Below are 24,022 nucleotides of genomic sequence, written 5' to 3' on the forward strand. Positions count from 1 at the left end.
AAAAATTAGGATATTTACTCGAAAATTACCATATAGCCAGTTAATAGAAGATTATAGGGAAAAGAATGAAAATTATACTTACTAATTTGTAGTGAGCTGTTAGAGAAATAACTTTGGATACTACTTAAGTGTTTTTTTTAAATACAAAACACAGTGAGGCAAGAAAATCCATTGCTTAATGCTCTTTCCTCATTTTAAATGAAAACACTTTTCGCTTCTTTCCCCATACCTGAGCCTCTTGCTTTCTATTTTTTCTCCATTTTTTTGTTTCTTTTTTTTTTTTTGGTAATTTTTTTTGTTTGGGTTTTTTGTTGTTGTTGTTGTTGTTTTGTGTGTGTGTGTTTTTGTTGTTGTTTTTTTGTTTTGTTTTGTTTGTGTTTTTTTTTTTTGTTTTTTTTTGTTTTTTTTGTTTTTTTTTTAATTTGCACAGCCTGCTCCACAGCACATGGATATTCCTGAAGGAGCTGCAGCCCATGAAGAGGCCATGCTGGACCATGAAAAACTGAAGCCCATGGGAAGGTCTCACACTGAAGTGGGTAAAGAGAGTGTGGAGGAAGAAGCAGTAGAGAGAAGTTATCAGGCTGACTGCAGTCCCTTGCTCCTCATCCCTCTGAGCTACTTGGGAAAGACAACGTATAGGAGCAAGAGATGAGGAAGTGAAACGAACCTGGGGAAGAGTAGGCTTTAGCTCTTGTCTCTGCTTTAGTTTCTGTTTTTGTCTGTTTCTCACCATCAGTGAGAATTAGAAATTATTTGCCAATCAGTTAATTTTCCCCAGATTAAATCTGTTTTGTCCATGACAGTAACTTGCTAAGTGACCGCCCCATTTTTATCTTGACACACCAGCTTTTCCATCTTATTTTCTTCCCCTGTCCTGTTGAGGAAAGGGAGTGAGAGAGCAGCTGGGTGTGCATCTGACAGCCAGCCAAGGTCGAGACACCAGATTCTTTCCTTCTCTGGAGCTTGCAGGAAAACTAGAAAGCAAACAGATTTTATCTAGTCAAATAATATTTCGTGTTTGAAATATTTGTGTCAATGTGAAACCTCATGCATGTTTCTCTCCTTCAAGTTGAAGGACAGAGTTTGTGGAAACAGTGATTTCTCCCAGTTTTGGTATGACAAGGAATTTTAGCCCATAGACCTCAGTCCCTGGTGTGTACATGTCACTGAAGCAGAATGTAAGGCCAGCTTGAAAAACAACCAAAAAAATTATTTGAGTAAGAATGGAAAATACAGATTTAATTAGGGCAACAATGAATAACTAACCTCTGGGTCAAAATATTTATAGGAGGGAAAAGAAGTACTCCTCTAATAATACAGTGACAAAGTAATTGCTTCTGATATTTGTCTTTGGTCAAGGCAAAGATCACATATGTTCCTCTCCTTCCCAAAGAGTGACACATAACAGAAGATGAGAAAAGTCTCCTAATCTGGACACATCTGTATATGAACATGATTTTTCAAAATGTTTAAGAGTAACATACAAAAGTGGTGACCTTCTGATGAAAAAAACATATCAATGACCATGCTTCTGCTGGGATGACTTTGGCTTTTGACCCATTTCTCTTTAATTTCAGTTTCAAACTCTTCTGTTTGGAAATATTAAATGGTCTGGATTCATTAACTAAGCAGTTAGTCAGCTAGCCAGACCATCCAAACACTTATTCATCTATTATTTATTTTACTGAGTGCATTGTGTACCTCAGCTATTGAATGTATGGGTTTCAACACTGTAAGTTCAAAGTGTAGGGGTCTTTTTCTCTGTGAGCGTCAGAAAATATTATGTATCTATTTGTTATTCAGAGGCTTCTCTGAGGATTAACAGCTCATTACTGGCTCCAATTCATGGTCTTCTGCAGCAATATTTCCTGTCCATTTGGCTTCAGTGGAATATTTTCTCTCACTGTTATGGCCGTCATGTAATAGAGAAATCTGCACAGCTCTGCAGGCCAGATTCAGACACACAAAGATGTGCCCAGCAGCATCTTTTTCCTCATAATATGACATAGAGAAAAGATGTTTCTAAGTAAGTTCATCACCATCTAACACTAACTTGCAAAATTTAAAAAATTATTTACATTTAAAAACCTGTATACTGACTTAATAGTATTGGGTAGAAACATAAGAATAACCAATTTCTTTTATATAAAAGTACCATAAATGAGAAAACTTTAGCTTTGAAAACTTAAATGCCTTTGTGGGTAGTAAAAGCCCACAGAAAGACAGGTACAATGATTATAAAACTTTAGAAAATATAGAGACAACTGTATTTCACACTTTTTTGTTTATTTGTTTGTTTGTTTGTTTTCCAGAAGCGATTATTGTAAGGGCCAAGTTCTTAAGGAAGTCCCTAAGGTAGGTGTTCAACATTCAGGGCCCAGTTATAAACATAAAGGCAGCCAATGGCTTAACAGAAGGAATTATTTCATCAAAGGTGAAGTAGACAGACAAGGTTTGCCTATTTAGCTGACCTGTGTAAGCAAGTCACCATTTAGGAGGAAAATATAGGTAAAATAAAAAATATTTTGGATTTTGGTGCCCTTGGAGTACTGCCATTGAAATATGTTGTCCAAATGATGAATTGAAAGGATATTCTTCAATATTCAAAGTAACCTTGTTCTTCTGAAACAGAACAGCTTATCAATAGCTCTGTAAATATCTTTAGGAAAAGGCATTCCATATAACAAAATGAGTATTTGTCATGTTGCATGACAAAATGTATGAAAAGACATTGAGTCTCAGATGTAAAATATATATTCTTATGAGTTATGTGTGTGCTCTTATGAGTTTTTATGTATATTTTGTTATTCATATAATTTTACTGTTTAATAATCTAATATTTTAATTTATTCTCATGTCCCATGAGAGGCAGAGTAAGCTTCTTTTAGATAGATCCTGTTACTGCTGATCACCTGGGCCATTGGTCTTGTGAAGTCTTGGAATCAATACTCTTCCTGAAACTTAAAAATCGTGTTTTCTTAAAGAGGTAAATTAATGTGTCAATGCTATAAATAGAACCTAGAGACAAAGGCTGCACCAAATATTCAGTTTCACATATTTGAACTTGCCCTTCATTCAGAAAAAGATTTTGGGATTTCTATACTGTGCTGCAAGAATTCCATGCTCACTGGTCTTTTCCACATAAGGAATTCTTAGATAAAGTAAACATTTAGGTTTTATCTTTTACATGGTTTGAAATTTGCATTTACTTTCCAGTTGTCTTGTGTGACAGATGAAGGTGAGATAACTTGATTCTTTTGCAAAGGAGTGAAACAACTTGATAACATTATAAAGACTAAGTACTCCATTTCAGTGCTTTATAGACAAGTAGAGAAACACAGTAGATTATTATTAGGAATATTAATTATTGTGTCACTTTGACACATAATGCAGATCAACTTGTACTTGTGTGAATTGATCAAAGTTTTCAGATCATTGTTTTATAGAAGTAAAGAAATCACTAACTGCAAAGTTCCCTCATCTTTTCATTATTTATTTTATCTCATGTTCCTGTAAATATAAATACCCAAAGATAGTTGCCATAATAAGATATATGCAAGCAGTGTAATTCCACAAAGCACTGAGATTCACTTGCCCTCTACAGACCTTTAGATATGACTAAAATCTAAAGCTAAAGTTATCTTTAGATAGACTTGGACATGGGTAAAGGCATTAGAAGCAAATACTGTGGCTATTGTGTCTTCAGGGAAAATTCCACCTTCTTTAGAGGGATTTGAGGATGCATACTTCTAGCTTAGAGCTGTTGGAAATGAGAATCAAACTTTTCTCCATCAGATTTTGTCTCTGCTTTTTAAGATCCAATTATTAGGGCCATAAGAGAGGTGCCTCTGCCCACATTAAGGTGCAAACAAGACCATATGTCAAGTCAATATTATGGATTTTATTTAACAGTAAATGTGAGGTAAAGAGAGGCAAAAAGAAATAGGAAAGGGATAGGGAGGCAGGTAGGAGAGAAAAAGAAAGAGAGACAGGTTAATTAAAAGATATCACCACCCGTGGGTCCCATTGGTCCTTTTTTTCTGGTCATCTCAGCGGTGGGGGTCCTGCAAAACAGAGTTCAATAGATTAATAAATGTTCAGGTGTTCTGAGGAAGGCCCAAGCACTTCCCCTGGGTGAGGGGAGTTTTACACTGTCTTTTGTAACCCTGTGGATCCCGTGCAGTCCTCTGGTGGAAGGGGCTCAGCAATGGGCTGTGGGCTGTGGCCTCCCCAAGCTGGACCTGGCCAGAGCTGATTTTCAGCGCCGCTGCAGAACTGGTTGTCCTAGTGGGCACATTCTTCTTCCCCAGCCTTGTTAACCTCTCCTTAGACCTGAGATAACTGGACAAAGGCACAACCTTTTTCTTACCTCAAATTCTTATCAGGTGGCTTTAACTCAAAGTCCAAATCTCCAGGTATTTGCAGAGACATGCTTGGCGGGGGGTGGGTTTTGGTTGCTTGCAGATAAGCAGCTGCTTTGCACAGTTTGCTGCAGAGGGCAAAGTCCTACTGTGATCTTAACAATGTTGGAGGCAATCACGATCTTTAGGTCTTTTACACTGTTACCAATGAGATATTAACAAATTAGTTACAAACTGATACAAATGTGATTTCTGAAGGTAAGGAAGATGCTATGGAAAACTGAATTTGGAATTAGCGATGATTCACTTAACTAAGAAGCACAAAGTAGTAGAAAATTATTTATTTGGATAAGTAAAAATAAATTTTAAAAAATGAAAGAATAATGAAAATTATTGGTGTTGACTTTCAAAGATCTGCCATTTTTACTGCAAGTAAGGCAGAAAAATATTGAGGAAAGACTTCTAGACTTAATTATACAAATTACTTCTTCTGTAAGAGAGACAGAATAAATAGGAAGTCTATATGGACTGTAAAAAGAGAGATCATCAACTCCATCAGGGAAGTGTTAGATCTTGAAAAGGTTGTTTTAACAAGTAAAAGATACTTCAGCTAAATAAAGAGGACAAGAACAAGGAAAAGAAAAGTGGGGTCAATATACAGTGGGGATATGTTGGAGATTAAAAGGGAGCTGGGAACTGCCCTCAAATGAATAGGATTTTTTGTCCCAGTTTGAAATAGCATAATGATGTCCGGTAAAGTAGATCCTGAGGAGATCATCTCCACTGAAACAAAAGACTTTCTCTCCTCCACTAAGTAAGAAAAATTAGTGTAGTAATTGTAACACAGTTGCTTATTCAAATTTATAACTATTTATGGCAACACATTAAGCTAATTTAAATTCTAGCAAATTCAGTTTCACCCATTGTTAATAGTCTGGGATTACAGTAGCTGTTGAGAATTCATATGTTCCCTGGTTCTTTTTTTGATAGTAAGAATCTCCAAATTCACCCCATTTCTTTCAAGTGGATTATTCCTCACTTCAAAATCAGTGAAAGTATTAATCAGCTTTTCCAAATGAATGAGTTTGAATTGTTTTGTTTCCTTGTCCCTTAAAGTTAAGTTAAAAAAAGACTGAACAGACTGCTAAATGGGTGATTTGAAACTTTCTCTTTTCTCCATAGGGAGTGAAAAGATATATGGAAGGACAGATCCTTCTCTTTGTGCTCTGTATGTGCAGCAATATAAAAACAAAGCTCTCCTGTGAGCTGGAGCCTTCTCTCTGAAGCATACATCTCCTTTTGCAAAAGTTAAACTAACAGAGAACTTTAGTTTTCTTTAAATTTTTACAATCTTCAGAAAAAAGAAGCCAAAACAAAACAAAACAAAACAAACCCAAAACCAAAACAAAACAAAAAAAACCCCAAACCCAACAATACCAAAAAAACCCCCCCAAAACCAAACAAACCAATAGCCAAACCCAACAACGACAAAAAACCCAAAACCCCAAACAAACCCAATGCAGAAAAGTGATTATAGCAGAGCAGATAATATACATAAACTTCTATATATGCAGTGTACATGTATGTATGCATCTTACATACTCTAAGAACATCTGGATTTAAAAGATTACAGTGGATCCTTGCTGCATTTTTACAGGTTTCTTACAAAAGTGACAGCTTGGTAAATAAAAGTTTGGATACGAAAATTGCCAATCTAATTTTGAAACAGAAGTAAAAAAAGCTTTCTGAGTACTTTTTGAGTATTTAAGGAAGAATTAGTTATCATAGTTCCTACACTGAGAAAAAAATCATGTATGCAATCACGTCCAGAAAGAATTTTTTTTCTTTTTTCTATGTATCATTGGGGGAAAATGAACCACAACATTTTAAGCCAACATTCAACAATAAGCAAAACATGAGCATGAACTTTGAAGGAGACCATAACTAAGGAGATGAAAGAAGTGAAAAATTACATAAAACCAGGAAAATTCTCTTTGTGGTATATTTTACCATAGATTTTACAAAGAAACCTTAACTAATGGAAAGACAGACTTGGTCTAGGAAAGAAAATAAACGAAGAAGTTGCCTATGAGAGCAGATAGTTGTCCCTGATGAGCCAGACAACCCTTTCCACTTCAATGTTCCAAAGACATTACATACTCAGGTGGGGTTATTGAACCAACTACTCACCACAACCTCCAATGGGGATTATTTCACTTGGTTTACCCTAGCAAATCTTCAGTATTGCCTGTATCATTCAGGAGCTGGTGGAAAGATGCTTAGCAAGGAAATGAAGAAATAAGATCTGACACCAAGTGAAGTCCCTGGCTGAGTCAGGTAAGCTATTGTCTTTCTTAGTCCACTTTAGGTTTGTTAAAGACCCAGCTCCTCACAGAGTTTACTTCTTCTGAACTGGTGAGTTCTTTGATGACAAACTGACTTCAGTGCAAGTTGAAGTCAGTATTTTAAGGGCCACACAAGAACAATCCAAGTCCACAGGGCATTGTTTAGTGACGTAAATGCATAGGTTTTTTGAGATGGTCTGACTTTCTAACACCTCATATCCAAATTCCTGTAAATTGCACCTGTCTTTACAGCCTCCTGAGCAATACTAAATCTCCAGAATGCTTTTAAGGTGAAACTTTTCTAGTAAGATAGACAAATGTCATGACTTTCTTTGTAGAAACTGCAGTTTATCCCAGTTTTCTTGTACCAAATTTGTTCTTCCTCTACAAGGCTCTCTTCTATTTACTGCTCATCGGCTGCTTTTAAGCCCAAAAGTAAACACATTTTTATACAGCTGTCTGGATGCAGTATTGTTTGTGACAGTTCTTTGGAAGTTAAGTACGCAATATTGTAGTAGTAGTAGCACTAGTAGTACTAGTAGTGATGATGATGATGATGATGACAAAACCTTTTATTATCAATGTTGTAGTTGTTATTATTATTATTATTATTATTATTATTATTACTATTACTATTACTATTATTATTAAGGGATAAGTTGGGAAAAAATTGCATCCAGCATTTCCAGCATTCATCCAGAAATAATTTCTCTGATTAGGAAAGAAGGTAAATATATATATTACGATATACACAAGTGATGTGTTATTCCCCTTAATAGAGAACAGAAAAGAAGAAGGTCTGGTAAAATCTACCCATAAAGAAGATTACATTTGCTGGTTGTATCCCACTTTGCAGAAGGAAGCAGTGAGGTTGGGAAGTGCCTGCACACCAGGGATGGGAACAGGCTCTGACTTTTTATGTCCTGAGAGCTTTAGGTCCCACCTCAAGTTTTGGCTCCAGTGTAATTCTCGTGTTCACCAGAATTTTAAGCTGTTCAGAAGTAAACATGGGTAAGTGTTTGAGGCCTCATTCCCTACCCATCAGTGGAAAGAAGAAGTCTCTCCCTACTGAGAAATGGGGTGAGAAGAGAAGCCCTTGACTCCCTCCATGGACAGGCCTTGCCCTGCTTCACTTCAGGGCTGAGACAGGGACAGTGCCCATGGCTCCCTCTAAAATGTAATTTCTGAAGTTAAGTGAAATAAATGGGCAGGAGATCTTTCTCCTTTTTAATGCCTTTATTAAGAAGAATCAGCTCAGGTGGGGAGAAATCGATGGGTTGCGTCCTCGCCGCCGTTGCTCCCAGGCGTGGCACGAAGGAGGAGGATGATGCAGCTTTGTCCGCTGGTCTGCAGACAGAACTGGGGACTCTGTCCTCATGGGAGAGTCGTTGAGTCCTTGGTTTGTTTGTTTAAAAACCCGGGGGGTCTCTTTAATCAGTTTCTTTTCAGGTTAGGGTGAGAAAATAAAAAGGTCCAAGCAGGTACGGGACTATGCTCCCATCCTTAGACGTCACTTAAGTCACTTGTTGGCTCGTGATTTTAGGGGTTTTTCTTGTAAAAACTGTAAAACTGTAAAAACCCAAGGTGCACTGCATTTCTTATTTGCATACTGGCTCCGATGTCACTCCTATTTTCTTTACCTTGGAGGGGTCTGTCCTGGTGTCTTTTTTTTTGGTAAGTGGCCAGCATCAGGGAAACAATCAGTTAATCACTGGCCATTAACAGGTATTCGAAGAGCTTTTCTTTGGCAGCACACCTAAAGAAGTCTGACCGGTTTGACTTGCTTTTTTTAACTCTGAAACTAAAAAAAATACAATTTTCTATTCATAACATTAAGTGATCATCTATTTTAAAATTAGAAAATATCACTAAGGTTTCAGAGCTCCTGGTGTGGAGAAAAATGCAAAGATATAAACTCTGAGGGCTCAGTAACAAATGCAAATTTTAAAAAGAAAAATAGCACTATTTTTAAACCTCATGGATATTTTGTGGGGGCAGGGAGATGAGGGAAGAGTGCAGAACTGATAAAAAAAGGACTGATTTTGTATTTTTAAAAACAATCTGGGTTTGGCAATCATCCACCATGCTCTAGAAAACCAAGATGTATTCATGAATCTTCCTATTGTATTTTGTGGCTTTTTATTTACAGGATAGAACTATAAATGAAAAATTATGTTAACTGCTTTTGTAATGCAAAAAACAGGAACAGCTTTTTCCTCCCATCTTGCTTGCAGAATCAGAGCCAGGTGAGTAGATTTTTCCCTTATTTATTTAGAAAAATTTCTCTAAAAGACAAGTCAAACTCGTATCTGTTCCCTAATGTGCAGTTAGTACTTATCTGATGAGTTTGGTTGTTTTGTTGTTCTTTTTTTCTAAAGCTATTAGTTTATTTGAACACAATATTTTGAGAGCAACAGACACTTTTCTCTTTGTTGACTCATAAGCACTAAAATGCCATTTTTAAAAAGCATTTTACATAAGCTTAAAAAATCAGAATTAGTTATATGCAGACAGCAAAAGGAAATAATTAGGAGGGAATATGGATATCTCAAAGCACATATTTGGTGGCTATGATATATCTTAAAAAATAATTAGAAATATGTATAGAGAGGAAGAAATTATTTTGGATAAGAAAGAACAAAAAATAAAACCAGCAATATAAAAAAAATTTTTTTGCCTTTTTTCTTTTTTTCTTTTTTATTTTTTAGCATAAGAGGAAAATGGACAGAATTGTCTATTTGTATTTTATTGAGAATTTCCTTAAGGTTACTTTTAGTCTTTGCATTCCAAGAATCACAAAATAATCTGGAAAGCATTCAGACTTAAAAAAAAAAAAAAACAAACCCAAAAATCAGAGAAAATAACTCAAAGACTTTAAGACCTCATCCTCTGTAATTCTTGTGGGATTTCTGATCCCCTGGCTTTTTTGATTATATAGGTAGGCATAAAAATAAATAAAGCTTTCTGATGCATCTGAAGTCTGTGTGCAGCATGTTCCTAGCCAGAAGCTGAATGTTGGACATATATATGACTGCAGTGGAATGAGTGTTATTTTAGTTATGCAATATCCTCCCTAGAATAGTCCTACTTTTGATAATATTTAAAACTTAAGTTTAATTTTGGAACATTTCTACCAGTCTAACAGACCTGACAAATCCAATCCTTTTAAAGCCAAGGTTTCTAAGGAAAAAAAAAAGAAAGAAAAAGACTTCTAAGATGTCAGAAGCCTTTTCAGACACCTAATAGACTTACTGAGCCAAATGCAAACATTTTAGGAAAAGAATGTGCCATTAGTGTCTTTGATATATCATTATTCACTGTTCTGAAGGCACAGATTAGTATCAGTTCTTCAGATAAGTTTTATAAAATAAACTGGTTTTTGGAGACTAAGTCTCAAACAACATAATGAAATGAGTTTGTTTTTGACTTGTCTGTGCTTATATATTTCAGAAGACCAAGTAAAATTGAATATTGCAATACATGCCATTTCTTAGCACATAAGGATTGACTATTTATTTTTCCATTCTTGTGTGCTTAAAGATAGCATGGAAAGACACCTTAAAAAATATATATGTATTTAATGTGCAATGAATCTTGACAATATATGTCATGGTTTGACCTTGGCACAATGCCAGGGCCCCCATGAAAGGTGTATTTCCAAAATGGTTGCTGTGAGCTGTGACCCGGAAACAGAAAAAAGCAGGCTCCCAATTGGGGATGGAGGGAAAACACAACACATTAATAATCTACAACACAGAAACATAAGGGCAAAAAAAAAAAAACACACACAACAATCCAAAATGGAATACTCCCAAAACACTCCTCCTCCCCCCAGTTCTCTAACATTCAAATCCCCTCTAATACATCGATTCTCAGTCTAATACCCTCTTTCACACAAGCTTTCCCCCAGTTAATCAAGAGAGTCTCCCTCTTACACCATGGGCTTCCCCTGGAAACACAGTTGGAACCTCCTGTGCTTCCATGTCACACGCGGCAGCCGCCCGAAGAAAATCTGCCACGGTGACCATCTTCCTTCCATGTTCTGTGCTCTCACCACTGTCCACGGATCTAGACTGCTCCTTGGGTCCTTTTAAGAATGCTTTGTCGCCCAGTTCCAAGAAATGGCCACCTCTCACCATTTGGGACACCTGTCCCCCCCATATTTTTACTCCCCTGGGGCCTGGGTCTCGGGAACAGAGATCCTTCGCTGAAGGCAGAGGGCTCCACCACACCCTCCCCCTCAGTCTCTGTTCTCTCTACTTCTCCTCACGGCCTTATCATTCCTGGCCTCCGGCCATCCGCCTCCCCCAAGGCTGCAGTCTCTGCATTATCAGAAGAAATTGGTCTCGCCCGTGGCTATGTAAGAGAGAAGTCCAGCCAAAGCCACTCCAATCATCTCTTCCATCTGGGGCACTCTCATCTGCTGGTATTTTCTTCACCTACTGGAACCTTTTCTTCTTTCCCATCCTCCGTCCCCTCTAAACTCTCAGCTGGGGAAGAAAAGTGTTTTTACAGCTTCCATTCTTTCAACAGTAAGAGGGTTAAAAGCTCAGCCTGGTCTCCCAGCGGCTGGGCACCTTGTCCCCCCGCTGCTTCTCCTCCTGGCCGTGGTGCCGGCACGAGATATCACATTCCAAGCCAGCACAGTCCCTGCCATCCTCTCCCAGGGGGGATGCCCAAACCATCCCATGTTCTCTTCCACCCCTCCTCCTGCAGGAGCCTCTGGCCTTCTCCCCTCAGGCTGCATGGCCTCCCCCACGCAGACGTAGCTGGGCTGGGGGAGGATATCAGACCAGCTCACCTGCTGCCGGGTCAAAGAGGAAGTTCCTCTGGGAATGCTCTGCTTTTAACCCCTGTGTGTTCTCAGAGGCGTGTCCAAATCTCAGTGGCCAGCACAGCTACCATTTTCAGATCTGGCCACTGATTGGCCTGACCTAGACCTTTCAGAAACACACTTGCGGGCCAAACCACAACAATATAAAATACTGAAATTTTAAAAGCCCATGCAATCCTTGGATCTTTGAGAGCTTTGGGTAACTCTATAATTATGACAGCATATATGAGTCAGTTTTACTTAAATTAGTAACGGCACTGTCATAAAATCAAACAAAATTGAACTTTTAAGCCACAATTTTACCTGCAAGTATGATGACATTCAACCCTCAGAAGGCAAAGAAAACAATACATACAATCACTCTAAAACTTTGGCTTTTTAGGATGAAAAAAATAAATGCTTTTCTACTGCAATGTAGCTGTGCAAACACCTTCAAAATTAAGATTTCTACAAGGTAACTTGCCTTTTACACTGAATAATTAATCAACCTGTCAAAATACAGGAGTAGGTGTGACCTATAATACAAACTATTGGGAAATGCATGTCTGATTTTATACCTGCTCTATACCAGGCTAAATATATCAGGTGCAATACATATGACCTAAAGGAGTATTCCCATAAATCTGCAACTGCACAATAAACAAGTGGTCATGGAAATATTATCCTGTGAAGCCATTCCGCTGGCACTTGCTCCTTTTAAATGAAAAAGTGCCACAGAATGGCCATTTTATCTCTTGCACTCCTTAAGTTTAAAATAAGGCAGTTCTCCTGGCTGATGAAGAAAGAAGCTGTGATCAGACACTTAGCAGCAGAACCTGAGCCAACAGTATTTACCTTTTTTGCAATACTATCTTTTCAATAGAAAGGCAGAATTTAGAAATTTAGGATATACATTAGAGTTGCATGAAAACTTATGTCTCTGAAATTTCTTTATGCTTTCTTTCTTGGACTTCATAAGAGTCCATGAACACTGCACATAATAATCTAAAAATTTCTTTTCCCATTAAATTAGTGAAAAAAATATAGATCTTTGACCATGGAATTTAGCTGAGAAATAGATATAAGAAATAAAATTAGTTACTTCACTAAGTATAACTAAACTATATAAGTCCATTTGATTTGATATTAATAGAAATTTTGAATTTAGAGAAAAAGCCCTCAAAATTTCATGTAGTTTTGTTGCTATAGGACTGTTTGTATAAAATAAGTCCCACAGTAAAATATTAATCTTTCAGATATGAAGTCTATTTGCAAAGATTATCTCTGTTCCTAGCAGAAATGGTGATTTGTTTGTGCTCATGGTGTTTGTCAGAGAACAGACAAACATGAATATTTCAGAGACCAGCCTGCTCCAGAACATAACCCTGTTCCTCTTATTCCAGCCGGAAAACAATGTTGTCTTATAAACTGTGATGTTATTGCATTTTTTCTTAAAGTAGAAAAATATTGTAAGAGAAGTATTTTATTCTTTCTCAGCTTTGCTGAAGGTAATAGACTTCCTTCCTAGAACCGTCAGAAAATGAGAATTTGAGACTTGAGACTTTAGATTTTTTTTTTCATTGAGGGGTTATTGTTTAACTAACACTGTAATTCCTACACAAGGAAATGTTCTTTTTGTGTTTTAATTCCTGCAGCCAAGGGTGATGTAAAATCCTATATCCATTAAAATAAACTGTATTTTTCCAACAGTTTTGCACACACATCACTCTCACTGTTGCATTGTGTGAAGCAGATGAACTATTATGTCTCAGAATTATGCTGTAATGATAATGTCTTTCTTTCTAACCTAACTTCACAATTACATTGCAGGAAAAATATAGGATTTAGGCAAAGTGTTAGGACAATATGACTTTTGTAATCTAAGTCTTAGATTACAAATTACTTGAATACTTGAATTGTAGGAAACAGGCATTTCAATGTCCACTACAACACTTTATTTGTTGTTAGAGTGTCATGGTAAATTTTATATCAAGCAGTGATTATTCCCTGAGATCAGATCCACAAATGAGATGAGCTTTAAAGATGGATTGAGCCCTGGCTTTAATGGTAACCAATTGTTAAGATCCCAAATTGTCTCATTATAGGAAGTTTTCTGTCTTTTTATTAATTGTGATGGGCAACATTTAGAACCATAGAAACAGCGTTAGATTCAATAGAAGACAAATCCTGCTGCCTTTTGAACAAAACACTTCACTTGGGAATAATTCACATATTATATTCTTGCAATATTTTTTAGTCTTAAACATTTTGTTAATGCAAAGCATATCATCAACAAGAGAAAACACTTGTTTGTGTTGAAATACGTGCAATAAACTAAATGCAGTGTTCCTAGGTGTAGAGTTATTCATACATACTGACCAGACAAGGACCTCATGTTCTTGATGCTGGTTTGGACATTGATAGTTATTGCCACCCCAAACGTATCTATGTTTAAGACAGGCAGGTGTGTGATCATCTGCTTGAAAACAGAAGAAGGGTTTCAGCTCCTACCACACAATATAATCCTTGTTCCTTATCCTTTGCTCTGCCACTTCCCTCCTCCTTCCTTTCTTTTTAAATGCAAAAGCATATCTTCTAATTTCTTCTCTTTTGCTTGAGGGTATAAAGAGATTTAGGGAAACGCTGTCTGCATGAAAACACCAGGAAACTACACTATAGTTTCTTTTCTTCCATCACTGTGGAGCAGATACTTGATTATTCACATGCCAGTTTTCATTAGTGTTTCCAGTGCTGTGTCCCTTTCCTTAGCTTCTGGAAAAAATTCCTTGCAGCTAGCTGCATTTCTGTTTATAATTCTACAATGACCACTTGGCTCCTGTTTCAGATCAAGGACACATGCAGAAGGAAGCCAAGATACTGTAGCCTTTGGATTGTAAATTCAGCTAGCTTAAAACTACATTTTAAACATTTTCTTATCCATTTGTAATAAGACAACCTGTGGAATAGCAATTTATGGAAAAATCCAGGTTCAAAGGAATCTCTGGAGGTCATCTGCCAGAACCTTCTTGTGAAAGTAAGGCCTTATTCAGATTAGGATTTTCAAATTAAGCACTGAATATTTACAACAGAGAGATTCTTTTGGGCAACTATCCCAAATCTCAGTTTTTGTCTTTGTGAAGAACTTGTATACAAACTGAATTTACCCTGAAGGAGTTTGTGCTCATATTCTCTTCTCCTGTTGTCATGCATCCTCATGAAGAGAAGATCTCCATCTTCTCTTTAACTCCTTCCAGATACTGGAAAACTGGGGTCCACCTGAGTCTTTTTATTACAAACTTGAAATTCTCCAACATTTCTTGGTATACCAAGTTTTTAATTATCTCAGCTCCTTACTGGTCTTGTGCTAGACTCATTCCAACCTCCCTCTTTTGAACCGGAGACATCAAAACTGGACACAGTATTCCAGGTGTGGCCCAATAAGTGTCTATATAGTCAACAATAATTTTTCTTTGGGAACAGGAGTAACTTAAGAAGAATATACCAAGTAAAACATGTCATGTATAAAAGTTTAGCGATTATGTGAGTATGATTGTGCACAGAGGCTTGTATGTTCACAGAATACACATATAAATGAGGTTGTAAGTGAGAGATTTGCAGCTTGAAAATTTCAGGTAGGCTTCTGTGCCTGAAGAAATTAGAATGAACATAATAAATATACATCTAATAAGGTAGTTACTGACCAGTTTACTTCTTCCTTATATGTTTTCCAAAATTTATTCCTTTTTTTTTTTTAATTTCCTTTTGCCTTTGGGACCCATCTTACACAACCTACATGAGACAAAAGGAGACCTCCATAGAAAAAAATATAGAACAAAACTCTTTTCTGTTTCACATAGGAATTATCAAAAAAAAAAGGCCATTAATTTAGAAGGTTTGACATAATGATAATTTAAAGGAGCAAGGAAGTGAAATTTGTGCTTTTTTAGTTAAGGGTACCCTTTCCTAAGTGGCAGTGCTTGATTTTCTTTTTAGATTGGATAAAGGGAAAAAAAGGGAGCTCAAAAATTAACCCAGTGTAAAAATTTTCTTGATATCCTTTGATCTTAAAACAAGAAGAGTGCTTTTTTTATTTTCTCTTTCTTGAAAAACTGGCTGTCTTGCTAAATAGGGTTTTCTCTTTCCAAGCTGCAGTGAAAGGGTTACTGTGCATGTTCCTATAGTCCTCTCTCCTATGTTCGCTGGTCTGTCAGCTGCTAGGGTTGGGTTCTTAGCAATATTTCTGTAAAATACCAAGTGGAAGACTACATCCTAATGACCTCCAAGACTTTCATTCAGCTTTCCTGGTTGCAAAGCTGGTATGCTATGTCAAAAGCCCCATTGGTTATCCTGACATTAACAATTTTAGAAAGATTTTTTTTACTGAATATTTCTGGGTTGGATATTCAGTTTTGCTTGCAGATCTGTATAAGGCAATGAGATTATACTGATGTCAGAGACCAGCAGAGTATTTCTGATTTGAGGAGCTCTCATATTTCTAGCAGATGAGTCTGCATATTTTGGAATTTAATCTGGAAAGCACTGGGTGGAAAACATGCAAAGGCGACTGCTACCTGACTTGTAAATGAATAACTCATATGAATTTAGGCAAGTACTGCAAGTTTTGCAAAACTCTATTACAGAATTTCCCGATAAAAGTGTATATTTACTGAGTACCAAAGCTTTTTTCTTAAGAGGTCTCTTCTATAATTTCCTCTATCTGCTATCTAAGTGAAAAGACAGAAAACAGAAAACAACATTTGCTGTTAGTTTATTACTTTGGCTCAGGGATTCTCATATTAGTGTTAACTGCCACTGAGAACAGCAGGTGGTAATTTCCAATGGAAACGAGCAGCTACTAGACCAGACAACCCTCATTTACTTACACCTTGTGCAATGCTGCTCGGGAATATTGTCAGCTGTGGGCTCTTTCTCATTTGTCCTTGTTTTAGCTGACATTGTCATTCATGACTATACTGTGAGTGTAAATGATGATCTAATGTCACTTCTATAATTACTTGGCACCCTGAATAAACTGTAATCCCCCTGGGTCAATAACTGCTCTCAGCTTGACATTCAATAAACAAGGTTTGGAGAATTGCTGTAGTTTCACTTTTTTTTTTTTCTTTTTTTTTAATCCCTCCTGGTGCTTTTCAGTGAACGCTATTCAGGAGTAGTTCTGGACCATTAAGAAAAGAAAAGAAACAACTGCACACAGTGGGAGACTGCTGAAGGGACGCCTCTGATTTTTAACACTTACTTACAAAGGCCTCTTACCTGTAGGGTCCAATTCATCTTCAATGCAATTTTTGAGAATTACTTCAGGGGGAGTGAGACCTCCCCCAGTATGGGAGGCTGCTCTTTGTCATGTCATGAATCACAGTTTCAAGGGCACATATTACAGGTATTGTGACTATGTCTGTTGTATCCCTCCTTTATGCCTGAAGATTTTTGTCAGAACTTGACTTTTGTTGTTGTAGCCTTGAATGTGGCTTCACATAATGCAACCCAGGTAGGTGCAACCAAGTCTTTCAGTTACAAAATAAATTGCCTCTGTCATGCACAAGGATGACATGCAACAAGGACAAATCAAGCATTGTTGCAATGCTGTCTGTGTTGGTTTCTGCTGCTCTAACAGCCACCCAAAAATTGCGGTTCTGTAACTACTCAGGGTTCACTTCTGCCCAGACTGCCTAAAGGTCACAGTAATCTGGAGTTTCATTCTCAGTTTTCCTATACCCTTTCCATCTGTGATGGAAACAATACCTTGTTTGCTTGTATATTGTCATGTCCTATGTGCACATGCCATTGTCTAAGAAAAATAAACCCAACTTGTCCTTCTGCTTCTGCCAAACCCAAGAAAGACTTTATTGGGTGGTAGGATTAATCATAAGGTAAATGCAGGTACAGCAGCCACTGCAAGAAATTATTAATAAACTAAGATTATGGTAAAGCTGAGAAGCAAATTATTTATAAATAGCAAAGGTAAAGAAATAGGCCAAACCTTCCATAAGGTGAGGGCTGAGAAAAGTAAATATGGAACTGCTTTGAGGACTTAACCTTTCAAAAGAGACTTGCATGACACAGAACTTCAGAGTTACCTGAACTTCTGATCTGTATGCCATTATTTGAACAAGGAAGAGCAACATATAAAGAAAGAGTGAAAGGGAGAAAAAACTGAAGTGGTCCAGCCATTGTGTACAAAATTGAAAGAAACTGCAAAAAAGTGATCATAGGAAAGACTGGATTTGATGATGGATGGTGGATGATGCCAGAATTTCTTGTCAGAGAGGTTGTGTTCAGTCTGAGACCAATATTTAATTGTTTTTCAAGGACAGATGGACTCTGAGGACTCTTAAAAGAATAATTTACTTTAACCAATCTCTCCTATTTATATTGTTTCTATTTACTCTTTATTATTTGTTATAAATGAAAAATAGCCAATTTTAATTAAAAAATTAAAATAGAATTTATTTCGTGACTGTAATACAGTCCCGACAGCCACCAATCAATCGGACAGCATACCACCCCCGGGAGGTGAGCTGGGTGGACGTGAGATTGGCCTCGCTAGTACCAATTCTTCCCCGTCCATGCTGGGTGCTCCGAGGCAGCGGGTTCTTATACAGTTTATTTTGCCCACGGCAGAGTCCCTTTGTTTCTTTCTGAGTTCTTCATATTCAAGTTGGTTTCTTTCTCTGGCTCGGGCTGCACAAAGCCTTCGTCCGGGAATAGAATAATACACTTCCCCAATTCCCGAAATCTGGCATTCAGGTGGAAGGTGTTGATGGCCCTGGTCATTTCAGATAGGTATCTTGTTAGGGCCGTCATCGCTTCTTGGGCGTCACTGAGTGCATGTTTCTGTGAATGCCCATCTCCTGTACGGCCGAGGTTTCCTTCCCATGTAAATGTTGTGATGCCTCTCTGCCAGTCTGCTGAGGTTTCACCATCCTGGGGGAGAATCTCTCCCCCCTCCCTGTGTACCAGCCGTTTATTTTACACGTATATATTTTATACACCTTTTATTTCCACAAATTACTACCCATAATTCTTACATTATTTTATATAAAATTTAGAGGTATGTTTTGCATACAGCTCCATAAAACTTTGGAGTCACTGTTAAATGTTGATACTGCAAAGAGTAATAAGCCAGCTGTCCCTGCCAGCAAAGCTGTGCCTCTCGCCACTATGAACAAAAACACAAGAGCAAATCAACATTTGCCTAATTGAATATCTGTGTTTTTATGACCAACCCTGTGTTTCTTCTAAAAATAAATATATTAAAATATGCATTGGTCCCAGATAGACCATTCATGAACATGCTGAGAAAGAGTTGAAAGTAACATAGTTGGCATGGAGGCAAGGGCAGGAAAAGAGGGTTGCTTTTCTGGAGTGTGTTGTTAAGCAGCAGAAATACACCCAAATCTTATGTTAGGGTGTCTGTTGGTCTATAGACAAACATCCTGGACACTTTAGTAATGCTGTCAGTTTTCAAAATAAAAATGCATGTAGATCTTTTTCCTAAGATACTTTTCAGTGCCAACATATAGTGAAATCCATGGAGATCCTTTCTGTGTGCAATTAGGTAGTAGAGGGACAATAAAAATTCTTAACACTCTCAGGAATAAAAATTGTAGCCTTAACCACATTATATGTAATAAGTTCATTAAATTGTTCCCTATAGCTTTAAACTCCTCTTAAACACCATTCCCTGTGGCTGGGAACTAAGATCGTCACACAGGAGAAAATCTCTGCACTTAAAAAGTAAAAGGAAGAAAAATACTTTGTTCCTCTACATATCAGTAAGAGAATCTTTATAGGGGACAAAGTATGGAGGGGAAATAGAAATGTAGATGGATTTCATCATTATTTTTGTCCCCTTGAACAGTCATGTTACCTTTCTTGATCAGTGTCTTTGTCAGAAACCCTTCACAGCATTCAAAGACTGACTCAGATCAGGAAGTGCAAATGAAAACTGAGTGAGCGATGAGGACCAGAGAGGATTCAGCACTGGAGAGGAAACAGAAGACCTGTGGAAGAAGGAGCAGAGCTTGAAAGAAGCAGAGGGGACAGTGCCCCAGAACATCATTAATCTTACGCATATAATTGCATAAATTGGCTCAACATCCTATGACCTTCACTGCACCACTGGCAGTACTCACTCTTTGTGCTGCTGTGCAGGTGTTCTAGGACAGTAAACAGCACAAACCATGCAACCCATGTCTTTAACAACTCATTCTTGACATATGGAGAACAAAATGAAGTATGGCAAATCCTTGAGGGCTAGAGCTTCCATAAGCATAGGGGTAAAGCACAGGGAGAAGGTACATTCCCTGTCCCGGGAAAGATTCAAAGTCAGGTTGGACTCTGAGAAACCTGATCTAGATGCAGATGTCGCTGATCATTGCAGGGCAGTTGGACTAACCGGTCCTCAAGTACCTTTGAAACGTCACCTCCAACCCAAACTATTCTGTGATTCTATGATAAACAGCTTACGCTCTCCTCACACCGGTTTGGTGGGTTTTTCTTTTTTGTTTGTTTGGGTTTTTTTTTTTTTTTTTTTTTTTTTTTTTGTTTGTTTTGTCTTGTTTTGTTTTTTTGGGTATGTTTGGTTTTTTTTTTTTTTAATTCCAGGAAAATATTGTTCAATGTTTTTAAGAATTTTTAATGTATCAACATACTTATTTTAGCACCATGATAAATCCCTTTGTTGCTTTTCTAATGTCTTTTAGCAAGTTAATGAAACATTTTTAAAATATTTTTGTCATTTGACTAACAGGTGTGGCATAATTCTGTATTTGTTTTTCATGGAATGATTGAGTTTAATGCCTTTTTTTTTGCATGCAATGAAAATGTTAAGGATACAAAATGCATGCAATGTGTACTATTATGTGTTAAAATATTATCCAGGCTTTTCTATCAGAGAACTGTCAACAATACTGCATATAAGACTAATATTTATCATTCAGGCACAAAAAAATATATTTTTCCCCATAGCACCCGACTTAGTGATTTTTTAAACTTTATCATAGTCCAACATCTTGACAGCTGACTCTAATAAATGCTCTTATTAATGATCACTCTGTCTGTGTCCAGCTACCATCACCCTGACAAGGCACTCCTCTAAAGACCCTGAAACACACAGAAAAGCCAGGTGTATTGGCCTTCCTGAGATCTAAGCTACTACAAGGTCTTTCCCAAAGAAAGCTCTTTCTTCATAGGTGCCACACTACAGATATACTGAGAAGAGCTGTTAGGGACTCTGGACATAAAACCTCCCAAAACCTCAGGATTCAGAAAATGCTTTTTTTGTTGGAAGCAAGCCAGAATATGAACATAATAGTCAGATTTGCACCATGTAGTGATTAAGTAGGAAGTGTAAAGTGGCAAAACTTGTTGATGTAGATAAAGGCCAGGACAGTAGACACTACCTATGTGTAATTCTTTGGGGCACCTGCAAAAGTAACAGGTTTTTTGAAGTTGAGAGAATGGTCTGAATATCCCTTCCAACAATGTATTTATATCTGATCTACAGCATTGTGTTACAAGATGCAAGGCACTTCTCCCTGGACTTGTTCTCAGTTCAAGGAGGTTCAGCAGGGTCCAGAAAAGCAGAGTCTAATTTTTAACTTTGTCCCTATTTCTAGTCCCTATAATGTGATCATGACATACTGCAGATCTGTGTTAGATATCACTCACTTTTCAACTCTGGAACACCCTGGATGACTTTAACAATTAAATTTTTTTTTAAATTACTTCTGAGATTTACAATAGCTGTCATTAAGAGACAGGACAACATATGACTGGACAACATCCTTTGAAAGTGAATAGTGACACAGCTTTCTTCCTGCATTACACTGAAGGACCCTTGTTCCTTAGTACCACACGGTGCCATTTTGATGTGCTTAATCCCTAACTGTGCTGCCTTCCTTTCCCATTGTTTATTTTCTAGGAAGATTATTGATCTCAGAACAACAAAAAATTTCCCTAACCAAACCAATCCAAACCAAAATGTAAAACAAAAACATTTATGCAGACCTCTTTTATTCTCTAATTGTGCGGCCATTCATACTGTCCTTTGATTCCTCCATCCTCCTCTGGCACAATCAACTGTCTAGCAAAAAGGTTGTGAAGAGCCTGTGTTTCATACTCCCCAGAGTACAATCAAAGCTCGAAAAACCAGGGGTGTGTTGCCAGCTGCATCACTCATTTCTTGTTGTATGCCTGAAACCAAGGCTGCTCTGAATGTCTGTGGTAAGTGCTGAAGTAGCAATGAGGAGAGGCAGAAATCTGAGGTAGGGAAACGTCTGTCTGCAGTCATGAAATGACAGAACTTTTCTATTTTCACAGAATTCACACAGACAAATATACCTGTATCAGAATTATGAAATACAGGGGACTGGATATCAAGCAGCTTTCCACTGGATTGAAAAGCTCAGACCTAAGCCAGATCTGCTTGGCCCAAAATCTGTCATTATTTAGCATTTGTTCAGTGAGCTGTGTAAAGTGAATTGGGAAGTTAATCTGATTTTAAGAGCAATGTGATTTGTTTGTTTAAAGATCTTTCTCTGGTTGTCTAAGAAGAGAGACTAAAGGTTGGGATAAACCAAGCTGCATTTAACTTTATTTTTTAAGCCATTGGAAAAATAACCTTAATTTTTTGCATATAAATTTCCAAATATTCTCCTCAACTAAAATTATTAGTACTTTATCTTATTTACCAAATTTTTTGATTTGGGTAAAAATTTTTTTTGGATATTGAAAATAAATTTATTGCTTTCCATTATTTTCTTTGCCTATCATTTTCATAGATGGTTAGTTCTGGTTTATACGTTGTTCTCTAACAAAAAAAAAAAAAAAAAGGAAATGCACAGACAGACAGAAAACTGAGTGGGGTGCCAGGGACTAGAGATTCTGAGAGATTGAACAGGATTACATACAGTTTTCTTTTCTTTTCTTTTCTTTTCTTTTCTTTTCTTTTCTTTTCTTTTCTTTTCTTTTCTTTTCTTTTCTTTTCTTTTCTTTTCTTTTTAATTTTGTCTTTTATGTTGCAGAAAATAAAATACTCATGTAACACTCTTGAGAAAAAGGCAGTTAATCTTTGCATTCTTTCACTGAACATCTTGTGCTGCCACAGGTTCTGTATCTGGCTGTCAACAGCCTGGTCACAGAGACAGTTACAGATCTCTGTTTAATGGTTCAAAAAATAAAATTCAAAGGCGAAGGCTTATATTTTCCTTGGTGTTAGTCAATAAAAGTCACTACATCTTTTTATTGTAACTTTTATTATGTTTTTAAATTTAAGTCTTTGTCCACTTTCTCTTCCTTTTCTTCCTTATTTTTTACTGGAGCTGATGACCAATTTCTGCTCCAATACAAAAAGCTTTGTGCCTTTGATAAATTACAGCATTTTTCAAAAGACTGTCATTGCTTTAATGATATCCCTGTCTTGAGATGTTTCACTTGTGTTTTGCTCCTCTAGAGAAAACTTATGCTATGTACTTGGAAGCACAGTCCTTTTACATTTCCATACCTAAGAAAGTCTAATGAAACATTTCCAATTACAGTAATTTCAAGCTGTTTTATTTAGACCTTACAGAACCAGACTACTGGGTCTTTGAAGGAGCACAATACTGATTTTTCCTTGATCCCTCCAGTCCAGCAAGGCAAATACCGCAATTTCCTTGCACCACATAATATCAGGTTGCTTATATGAATAAAATCCATAACATATCTTTAGGAAAACAACACCACTGGATATACAGCCTTATATAGAAAGAACATCCACAGTTTTTTAAGAGCACCAGGCCTTGACTGACAATAAGTGCAGGTTTTAAGAGTTTATGGCTAGTTTTTGTCAAGAAAAAAACCCCAACTAAACAAGACCAAACAAGGTAGCCATCTGCAATAGCACCATCTGCTGGTCCTCAAAATTTGATACAAATTGTCATCTTCTGGCTGAAAACCATACTGCTCATCACAGACACAGTTTATGAGCACTTACTTGTAGGGAACGGCCAGTATAAATGGAAAATTTTGCAGTAAAAAGCAGCTCAGTTTAGTCCATAATGACTTTCTTTCTTAGAGTGGCCAAAAGTTGGCAGGAGTTCTTGTTTCTTTTAATAGTAATCTGTAAGCTTTAGAATGGGAAATGTTTGCATTTTACCTGAAATTAGGATTAAAAATATGGAGTTTAAGTTATTGTGGGTGATGCATGAAACTTGTCTAAAAGGAAATTTGTAGCAAGTGTGAGCCATTATTTTAAAAATGTTTTTTCTTAAAATGGAAGATACGTATCGTTACTATAGAGATCACATTTTGGTCTTAGTTTCCATTAATTAAATTAAAAACATATTTTTTAGATTGGGTAAAGAAAGACAGACTCAGACTAACTGAGTAAAATGCATAATACAGAAGAAAATTTTACAAATGGAACGAAAAAGAATGAGGTGAAATCTTAAGTGTTATCAGCATCTCTTAAAACAATTAGAGGAGAATGTTGGGTTGTC

General features: G+C 37.0%; 2 long non-coding RNA genes across 5 annotated transcripts in view; one reads left to right on the forward strand and one right to left on the reverse strand.

Moving 5' to 3' along the window:
• Positions 1-3,975: 3,975 nt before the first annotated feature.
• Positions 3,976-11,650, reverse strand: LOC135304699 (uncharacterized). Its single transcript, XR_010365974.1, has 3 exons — positions 11,508-11,650; positions 4,370-4,559; positions 3,976-4,064 (listed from the first exon to the last, which is right to left on the reverse strand). It is a non-coding gene; the product is annotated as an uncharacterized LOC135304699 (long non-coding RNA).
• Positions 8,709-24,022, forward strand: part of LOC135304690 (uncharacterized) — a 102,441-nt gene continuing 87,127 nt past the window's right edge. For all 4 annotated transcript variants that reach the window (XR_010365966.1, XR_010365969.1, XR_010365967.1 and 1 more), the window contains exon 1: positions 8,709-8,952. This is a non-coding gene — a long non-coding RNA (uncharacterized LOC135304690). The remainder of the gene's footprint in view (positions 8,953-24,022) is intronic.

Source organism: Passer domesticus, chromosome 1 (genome assembly GCF_036417665.1).
Source record: "Passer domesticus isolate bPasDom1 chromosome 1, bPasDom1.hap1, whole genome shotgun sequence".
Taxonomy (NCBI): Eukaryota; Metazoa; Chordata; class Aves; order Passeriformes; family Passeridae; genus Passer; species Passer domesticus.